Source organism: Lithobates pipiens, unplaced genomic scaffold (assembly GCF_037356315.1).
Source record: "Lithobates pipiens isolate NorthernLeopardFrog02 unplaced genomic scaffold, aLitPip1_a1.2 Scaffold_30, whole genome shotgun sequence".
In the NCBI taxonomy this organism is placed as follows: Eukaryota; Metazoa; Chordata; class Amphibia; order Anura; family Ranidae; genus Lithobates; species Lithobates pipiens.
In genome coordinates, this window is record NW_027507791.1 from 170,188,101 (window position 1) to 170,197,505 (window position 9,405).

General features: G+C 48.1%; 3 pseudogenes; all 3 read left to right on the forward strand.

Moving 5' to 3' along the window:
• The first annotated feature begins 2,775 nt into the window (after positions 1-2,775).
• LOC143948397 (5S ribosomal RNA) lies at positions 2,776-2,894 on the forward strand (annotated as a pseudogene).
• Positions 2,895-6,837: 3,943 nt separating this feature from the next.
• Positions 6,838-6,956, forward strand: LOC143948956 (5S ribosomal RNA; annotated as a pseudogene).
• Positions 6,957-7,051: 95 nt separating this feature from the next.
• LOC143949125 (5S ribosomal RNA) lies at positions 7,052-7,171 on the forward strand (annotated as a pseudogene).
• Positions 7,172-9,405: the final 2,234 nt, after the last annotated feature.

A 9,405-nucleotide genomic window follows, 5' to 3' on the forward strand; every position in this document is an offset into this window, starting at 1 on the left:
CAGTACCTGGATGGGAGACTGCCTGGGAATACCAGGTGCCATAGGCTTCTTTTTTTATTTATTTTTTATTTAGTAGTATGCAACATACAATGCAAAGGCAACTTCACAGAATGTGTGATACAAATAGTTACAAACAAACGATCATATTGCATGGATATCAGAGCCAATGGTAAGAAGTCAGAGGAGAATAGCATGTGTACAGCTTTGCGGTCATATCAAGATGAGATTAAAGCTCCATCTCGTTGGGATCCTCTACCACTTAAAATATTATTGATACTAGCCCTGCTATCCTCGAAGAGTTTAGATATCCATAGATAGGGGAAGAGTATTGTGTAGTAGTCAAATGGGGTCGGAACATACCATTTTCTTTTCCCTTTTTTGAGTTAAGAAGGGAAATAGTAGAACTGAAAGGAGGGAGAAGGGGAAAGAGAAGATTGGGGAAGGAAATGGCAGAAAAGGAAAAGAAGGGGTAAGGGGGTGTCGTGGGTAGAGTGGATAGGATGGGGTCCCCTCCCAGGGAGCAAGAGACACCCTCGGCTCACCAGCTCATCAGCTGTCCAACGTTTGGAACAGCGATCTCCAATGATCACCATGAGCTTACTATGTCTCGCGGAGGTATTCTTCCGAAAAGCGAAACTGGGTCCAGTAGAACCATCTGTTCCCATGCTCCTCCGTTTTATCCCTCATTGTGGCAGTCAGGTCTTCCATTCGTTCAATATCATTTACCCTTGCGAACCACTGGGTCACCATTGGAGCAGATTGCTCTTTCCACTGACTTGGTATACAGGCCCTAGCTGCATTGAGGAGATGTTTAAGTAAGGACTTATGATAACGCTTTCTCGACATAGGAGTTAGATTGAGAAGAACTGCTGTGGGATCATTGGCTAAGGAAATGTCTGTGAACTTGTGGATGAGTCTCAGGACAGGCTGCCAGAATGTTTGTAATTTAGGGCATTCCCAGAAAATGTGGAGAATGGTGCCAGCCTGTTGCCCACAGCGACAGCAGCGGTCAGATTGACCGGGGAATATTTTGGCCAACACCACCGGTGTACGATACCAGCGTGTGATCAGCTTATATGAGATCTCCTGATATTTACTGCAGAGTGACGACTTATGGGCGAAAAAGAGTATTCTGTCCTTCTGTGGTTTGGAGAATGTAGTTTGTAAGTCCCTTTTCCATTTAGCTAGGAAGGGTGGATCCGTGGAGGATTGTGCGTCTGTCAGGATTTGGTAGGACCTAGAGAGGAAACCACGAACTGGGCCATCATCCAGGCAAAGTTCCTCGAAGGGGTGGAATTGTCTAGAGAAGAACGAATGGTTAGGTAGTGATCCGAGGAAATGGATTAGCTGTCTAGCTCTCCAGCTATCCAATGCAACAGGTACTTGCTCTAGCAGTATGGTCCCCATGGGAATCAAGCCTGTGGGTCCAAGAAATAGGGCTACTCTCAGAAGCCCTTTCGGGGGGCTTGCCTGGTAAAGGCCTGGTCAGACAGGCCCGGAGGGAATCTAGGATGTCCAATAATTGGGGTCATAGGAGAAGGAAAGTTAGTCAGGTGGGAAAGGTGAAAAAAACTATCCATCTCGGCGAGCTAGGGGGCCAATTAACGGGTGAGTAGTCACACAGGGCTCCAATGGCCTCCCCGCCCAAGGCAGACCAGTCAGTGGAACCCGCACCATCTCCTGCTCTAGCTTGACCCTTAGCTTCAGTTCCCCATGCCGGTGTCTTATCACATATGGTCCCCCATCGGATAGTGTCCGCTGAGTGCTGCGCATGCGCATTACACAGCAACACAGATTCCGAAAATTGCCGAGCATGAACGGCGCCTGCGCACTGAGTCCAGGTTCTATCCCCACTATCCAAGTGGACATAGAGTAAGAATATAAAAGAGCCGAGCGCAGTGAGGCCGAGCCCGAAGCGTGGCGAGCAAAGCTCGCCTGCGAGGGGCCCTCTAATATTCACAACCCTATGTCCGCTTGGATGGTGGGGCTACCGTTCGGCTTCGGAGATTTTCCGAAGCTTCGTCTGCTCCGTACTGGGCATGCGCAGTACGGCGCAGACACTATATCATGGCCGGACAGTATATGGCAGAACACCAGCACCAGTCAACCACCGGTGTCATGTGCGTCGCTGTGTAATATAGAGCAGGGTCCGGGAAGCCAATACCTCCCCGCAATTTCGGTCGCAACAGCATTGCCCTACCAATACGCATATGTTTTCCGCGCCAGAGGAACTTGATAAAGATTGAGCGAACCGCATGAAAGAAAGTCTGGGGTATTTTGATAGGTAAGGCTTGTAGTAGATACAGATGTCGTGGCATTGCGTTCATATTACAGCGTCCGAACCATGACAGAGCTAGTGGGTCCCATCTCTTAGGGTCCGCTGTAAGCCCATAGGCTTCTTTTTATGTTGTTGGCTTTGACCTGTTTTTTTTGCTTGTTTCTCAAGGCGACCATCTTGGCGTTTGTCAAGAGGGTTGGGCGTGTCTTGAAGAGAATGCTTACGGCCACATCAACCTGAAAGCACCCGATCTTGTCTGATTTCAGAGGCTAAGCAGCGTCAGGCCTGGTTTGTACCTGGATGGGAGACTGCATGGGAAGACCAGGTGCCATAGAAGGATCTGGTCTGGTTAGTGTCTTGATTGGGAGATCGCCTGGGAATACTGGATGCCGTAGGCTTCTTTTTATGTTGTTGGCTTTGACCTGTTTTTTTTAACTTGTTTCCCAAGGTGACCATCTTGGCCTTTGTCAAGAGGCTTCAGAGTGCCCAAAGAGAGTGCCTACGGCCAAATCACCCTGAAAGAGCCCAATCTCATCTGATCTCTGAGGCTAAGCAGCGATGGGCCTGGTTAGTACCTGGATGGGAGACAGCTTGGGAATACCAGGTGCCGTAGGCTTCTCATTATGTTGTCGGCGTTGACCTGTTTTTTTTTCCCTTGTTTCCCAAGGTGACCATCTTGGCATGTGTCCAGAGGGTTGAGAGTGCACAAAGAAATTGCCTACGAGCACAACACCCTGAAAGCGCCCAATCTCGTTTGGTCTCAGAGGCTAAGCAGGGTTGGGCCTGGTTTGTACCTGGATGGGAGACCGCCTGGGTTTTCCAGATGCCGCAGGCTTATTTTTATGTTGTTGGTGTTGACCTGTTTTTTTCGCTTGTTTCCCAAAGTGATCATCTTGGCATTTGTCAAGAGGGTTGAGAGTGCCTAAAGAGATCGCTTACAGCCGCATCACCCTGAAAGCACCCTATCTCTTCTGATCTCAGAGGCTAAGAAGGGTTGGGCCTAGTTAGTACTTGAATGGGAGACGGCCTTGGAATACTAGGTGCCGTAGTCTTCTTTCTATGTTGTTGGCGTTGACCTGTTTTTTTTCGCTTGTTTCCCAGGGTGACTATCTTGGCATTTTTCAAGAGGGATGAGAGTGCCCAAAGAGATTGCCTATGGGCACATCACCCTGAAAGCGCCCAATCTCCGCTGATCTCAGAGGCTAGAAAGGGTCGCGCCTTGTTAATACCTGGATGGGAGACCGTCTGGAAATACTAGGTGCGGTAGGCTTCTTTTTATGTTGTTGGCGTTGACTTGTTTTTTTTTGTTTGTTTCCCAAGGTGACCATCTTGGCGTTTGTCAAGAGGGTTGAGCGTGCCTGAAAAAATCTACTATGGCTGCATCACCCTGAAAGAGCCAAATCTCATTTGATCTCAGAGGCTAAGCAGGGTTGGGACTTGGTTAGTACCTGGATGGGAGAACTCCTGGGATTTTTCGATGCCATAGGCTTTTTTTAAGTTGTTGGCATTGACTTATTTTTTTTTGTTTTGTTTTATTCTTTTATTAAGTATAAGTAGAACAACATAAATATAACAGTCAACCATACAGCATGACCCAGGGTCACAATTACATGGTAACAAAAAATAGGCAGCCAGATAACTCTGGGTTCTCAGAGGGGAGTCCTAGAGTTTCATGCAGAAAAGAGAGAAACCCCACCTCGGACATGTAGTACAGTATAACTAATGCAGCCCTGTTCGGACAAATGTAATCATGGAGAGCAACTGGGACCACAGCGAGCCAGCTTATCATGACCTATGTGAACCAGAGTAAAATATGAGCCGGTCGTGTCCAGAACCCTGGGGCTCTTCTGGGTCCCAAAGGCTAGTAAGGAGACAAGGCATAGTCAAAAGGGAGGACGGGGGAAGAAGAGAGTGCAAAGACGGAGAGAGAGGAGGGGGGGGATGGCGGCGGGGAAAAATAGAAAAATAAAGACAAAAAGGGAGGGGGGGGGATGCCACCCAGGGCAGACATGGCCTACGTAGGTAAACGTTAGATGTTCAGTCTTTTTCTGGGACAGGGGCGCTGCTCACCTCCCGAATGTAGTCTCAAGTACCAGAAAAATACCTCCAGGGCCTCCATGTAACACTAAATGCCTCTTCAGTGTTGTGAAGGGTGGCGGTCAATTCTTCCATCCGGAGAATATGATTGACTTTGGAATACCACAGCACCTTGGATGGGGGGCTGAGGCTGCCTCCACAGTGTGGGAATGCAGGCCCGGGCGGCATTCAGTAGTTGCATCGGGAGTGTTTTTTTGTATTTTCGAACAGGCTGTTCGGTCAAGTGTAGAAGGCACGCTGCTGGGTTGTCTGCGATATCTACATTTCTGAGAGTTTTTATCGTCTCGGTCACCTCCACCCAAAAGTTCCTCAAGGCCGGGCATGCCCAGAAAATGTGTCCCATGGTCCCCGTATCTGAATTGCACCTCCAACAAACATCCGGGATCGATCTATTCATTTTATTCAGAAGGTATGGGACTCTATACCAGCGTGAGACTATCTTGTATCCTGATTCTTGATATTGGTTTGCGATGGAAGCTTTATGTACTAATGTCAGGATCTTTCCTATCTGTTGTGGGGTAAATGTGATGCCAAAGTCCCTCTCCCATTTGTGGATAAATGGTGGGGGTCGACTCCTCCTCCTGACTACTTAATAGGTTGTACAGGAGGGAGAGGGTGTGTCGCACAGGTTCCTTTTTGTGACAGATGGATTCATAGGGCGTCAGGTCTCTAGGAGTGTAGGGGGCCCTTTGTATGGCCAGAAGAAAGTGATGAAGTTGATAAGCACTAAACAAGTCAAGCAGAGGGTCAGAAAGCTTGGCGACAGTTTGCGTGATCGGGAGCCCTCCCGAGGGCCACACCTCTCCCAGACGCTGTTTCCCCACCACTGTCAACTGTCGCAGTTTCTTGTTGGTAAATCCCGGTGGGAAGTCTGGATTACCTATAACCGGAGTCATTGGTGACGGCAGGGGAGCAATGTGTGTGCAGCGTAACAACCTCTGCACAACAGCCAACATAGCTCCCACTACGGGGTGACCTCTGAGGTCTTTTGGTAGGGAGGACAGGAGCCACGGGGAGGTCAATAGGGGAATGGATCCATCCTCAATCTCCATCTCCACCCACTGCTTGTGTGGGCCATTACAATGCCAATCAACGACTCTCGCTAGCAGAGTCACTCTGTAGTTTTGTCTCAGATCTGGGAGACCCAGACCCCCCTTGTCCTTTGGTCTGGCAAGCAATTGCAAACGGGCTCTGGGCGGTTTGCGCGGCCACATAAAGTCCCGGAGCAGCACCTGCAGTTGTCTGAAAAAAATTGGGGGTAACCGGATCGGTAATGTCTGGAACAAGTATAAAATCCGCGGGAGGGCCGTCATTTTGAATGCATTACAGCGCCTGAACCAGGTCAGTGTTAAAGCATGCCAGTTTCCCAAATCAGATTTCAGTCTATTCAGGAGAGGGACAAAATTAAGCGGGTACAATTGCGCCAAATCCGCTGCGATGTCAACGCCCAGGTAACGTATAGATTTTTCAGCTCAGTAGAATGGAAAAGCGGAGCGTAGCCTCTTGGCCTCACCATCCGGGACCGATATATTCAATACAGACAAAGGTGCAATTGATTTTATAGTTTGATAGGCTGCCGTATCGCTGGAGAGTCGCGAGTATATTGGGAAGCGATATGTGTGGATTGAAGACGAAAGAAATTAGATCGTCAGCGTACGCCGCAATTTTGTGGTGTGCCGAGGGTTTGGATATGCCAGTAATATTCGGGTCATTCCGAACGTGACACATAAGTGGTTCCAGTGTCAGAATAAAAATTAGGGGAGACAGAGGGCACCCCTGCCTCGTCCCATTAGTGATGGGGAAAGAGTCCGAGCACTCTGAAAGCACCCAATCTCGTCTGATCTTGGAGGCTAAGAAGAGTCAGGCCTGGTTAGTACCTGGATGGGAGACCACCTGGGAATACCAGTTATTGTAGGCTTCTTTTTATGTTGTTGGCCTTGATTCGTTTTTGTTTTTTTTCGCTTGTTTCCCAAGGTGACCATCTTGGCATTTGTCAAGAGGGTTGAGAGTGCCCAAAGAGTTCGCTTACAACAGCATCACCCTGAAAGAGCCCTATCTCTTCTCATCTCTGAGGCTAAGAAGGGTTGGGCCTAGTTAGTCCCTGGATGGGAGATGGCTTTGGAATACCAGGTGCCGTAGTCTTCTTTTTATGTTGTTGACATTGACCTGTTTTTTTTTCGCTTGTTTCCCAAGGTGACTATCTTGGCATTTGTCAAGAGGGTTGAGAGTGCCCAAAGAGATTGCCTATGGGCACATAAGCCTGAAAGCGCCCGATCTCCTCTGATCTCAGAGGCTAAACAGGGTCGGGCCTTGCTAGTACCTGGATTGGAGACCAACTGGGAATACTAGGTGCTGGAGGCTTATTTTTATGTTGTTGGCGTTGACTTGTTTTTTTTTTTTTTTGTTTACCAAGGTGACCATCTTGGTGTTTGTCAAGAGGGTTGAGAGTGCTTGAAGAGCTCGCCTATGGCCACATAACCCTGAAAGCACCAGATCTCGTCTGATCTCAGAGACTAAACAGGGTCGGGCCTTGTTAATACCTGGATGGGAGACCACCTGGGAATACTAGGTGCTGTAGACTTCTTCTCATGTTGTTGGCATTGACTTGATTTTTTTGTTTGTTTCCCAAGGTGACCATATTGGCGTTAGTCAAGGTTGAGAGTGCCTGAAGAAATCTCCTACGGCCACACCACCCTGAAAGAGCCCAATCTCATCTGATCTCAGAGGCTAAGCAGGGTTGGGACCAGTTTAGTACCTGGATGGGAGACCGCCTGGGATTTCCAGATGCCGTAGGCTTCTTTTTATGTTGTGGCCATTGACCTATTTTTTTCTGCTTGTTTCCAAGGTGACCATCTTGGTGTTTGTCAAGAGAGTTGAGAGTGCCTGAAGATATTGGCTACGGCCACATCACCCTGAATCTGTTCCATCTCATCTGATCTTGGAGGCTAAGCAGGGTCCGGCCTGGTTAATGCCTGGATGGGAGACCGCCTGGGAATACCAGGTGTCGTAGGCTTCTTTTTTTTTCAAATATAATTTTTTCTCCAAATAGGGGAAGACGGTCCCCCGAGTACATAATGCAACAGAGAAATACAGAGCAAAAAGCAGCTGAACAATACTTGATACAGGTATATTCGCAACTGTGAGTCTGCCTTCCATCAATCACAATGATTCGAGGCACGGATAAAGTACTGTACCAAGATAAAGGGTCACACAAACCCCAGGTCCCTCCGGCATAATCCATCCAGAGGGGGGTGTGGGGCCGTCATTCCCAATTTTCCACTCTTTCCAAAAGAGAGAGGGGGTGGAGGGGGTGAGAGATAGGGGAGGAAGGCCGAAAAGAGAAGGGTTGAAACATCAGAAAAGGAGAAGAGGGGACGAGACACGATGGCAGCCACTGTCCAAGGGGCCAGTCAAGGAAAGCTCAGAGCACTAAGGCGATAACAGGCGACATCCTTCCAGCGAGAATATAAAGGTATTCCAGATGTCTCAGGTTTGTTTAAAAAATTCTTGTTTACCTTGTGATGTGAGGATCAAGTCCTCCATTTTTTTTAATGTCCTCTATTTTCCTAAGCCAGTGAGTAATGAAAAGGGGGGAACATTTTTTCCAATAGAGAGGGATGCAGGATTTCGCCGCATTTATCACATGCCGTAAAATAGATTTTTTTGTACTTCTTAATGGGAATCTGTGAATGGTGCAAGAGAAAGAATGCAGCCTCTTCCTGGATGGAGAAGTCTGTGAATTTTTGTGTCATGCATCGGATCTCTGTCCAGAAGTCCACCAAACTGAGGCAGGACCAAAAAATGTGCAGCAACGTGCCCTCTTCTTCTCCACACCTCCAGCATATGTTCGAGGAAGAGGGGAAACATTTCTGCAGCTTTGATGGTGTCAAATACCACCTGGTGAGAAGTTTAAAATTCGTCTCCTGTATCTTCGTGCACAGCGACATTTTGAGAGCCAAAGTGATAATGCGTTGTCTCTGTGCTGGGGAAAATTAGCAATTAAGGTCCTTTTCCCAGTTGGACAGACAGGTTAAGTGTGGGTAATCTGTTTGAGAGAGAATGTGGGCCAAAGGGCCTTCGCTCCTGCATAGAGTCTCAAACTCCGTCTGAGGGCGGGCGAACGTTTGAGGATTGGGGATGGAATGGAGAAAATGATGTCGTTGCGCCGCTCTCCAAAAAGGCAGTTGGAAAAGCCCTGTCGGATCTGTTAGGGTTGAGAAAGAAGGCCATTTTCCATCAATGACGAATTTAGACGCATTGTCTAGGTTGGAATTTCTAAGTGGGTCCCCAGTTCAAAGGTTGGATGGCCACGTATAGGGAATAGGGGGGAAGTCAAAGACGTGAGTGTGTTTTGGGTAGCGATCAGGTGACTGACTTTCAACTAAGCCCCTATAGTGAGATGTGACATAAATTCTGTGGGTAAATACTTATAGCACCACATGGCGCTTCTTAGCGGAATTCGGGAGTGAGCTTAGAAAGTTTGTTTCGATTCCAGTCCAATACACGCCCCAGATGGGAGGCCAGGTAGTAGCGTCGCAAGTTAGGGAGAACCAACCCTCCCTGTTGTTTAGACAATGTCAGCTGTGACCGCTTAAGTCTGGGATTTTTGTGGGTCCAGTTAAATTGAGTGAGCAAGGATTGAGCTTGCTTAAAAAACAGGACTGGAATCTGGATCGGGAGAGCTTGGAAAAGATAAGTAAATTTAGGGAGTATGTTCATTTTAATGAGATTGCATCTGCTGAACCAGGAATGGAGGCCAGAATGCCACCCGTGAAGCAAACTGCGGATCTTAGTGACAAGGGGTGGGGGGAAGTTCAACATAAACGTACGCGCGATGTCCGGTGGAATGTAAGTACGTGAGTATATCTTACTTATCCATGCCAGCATCCGTTCACTCAGACCTATATGGCGAAGGACCGAGAACATTAATGTCCATTTGACCCGATCAAAAGCCTTCTCGGCATCAGTACTCATGAAAAGACAAGGGGTCCCAGATGACTTTGCTTTACGGATCAGGGTAAGCACCTTAG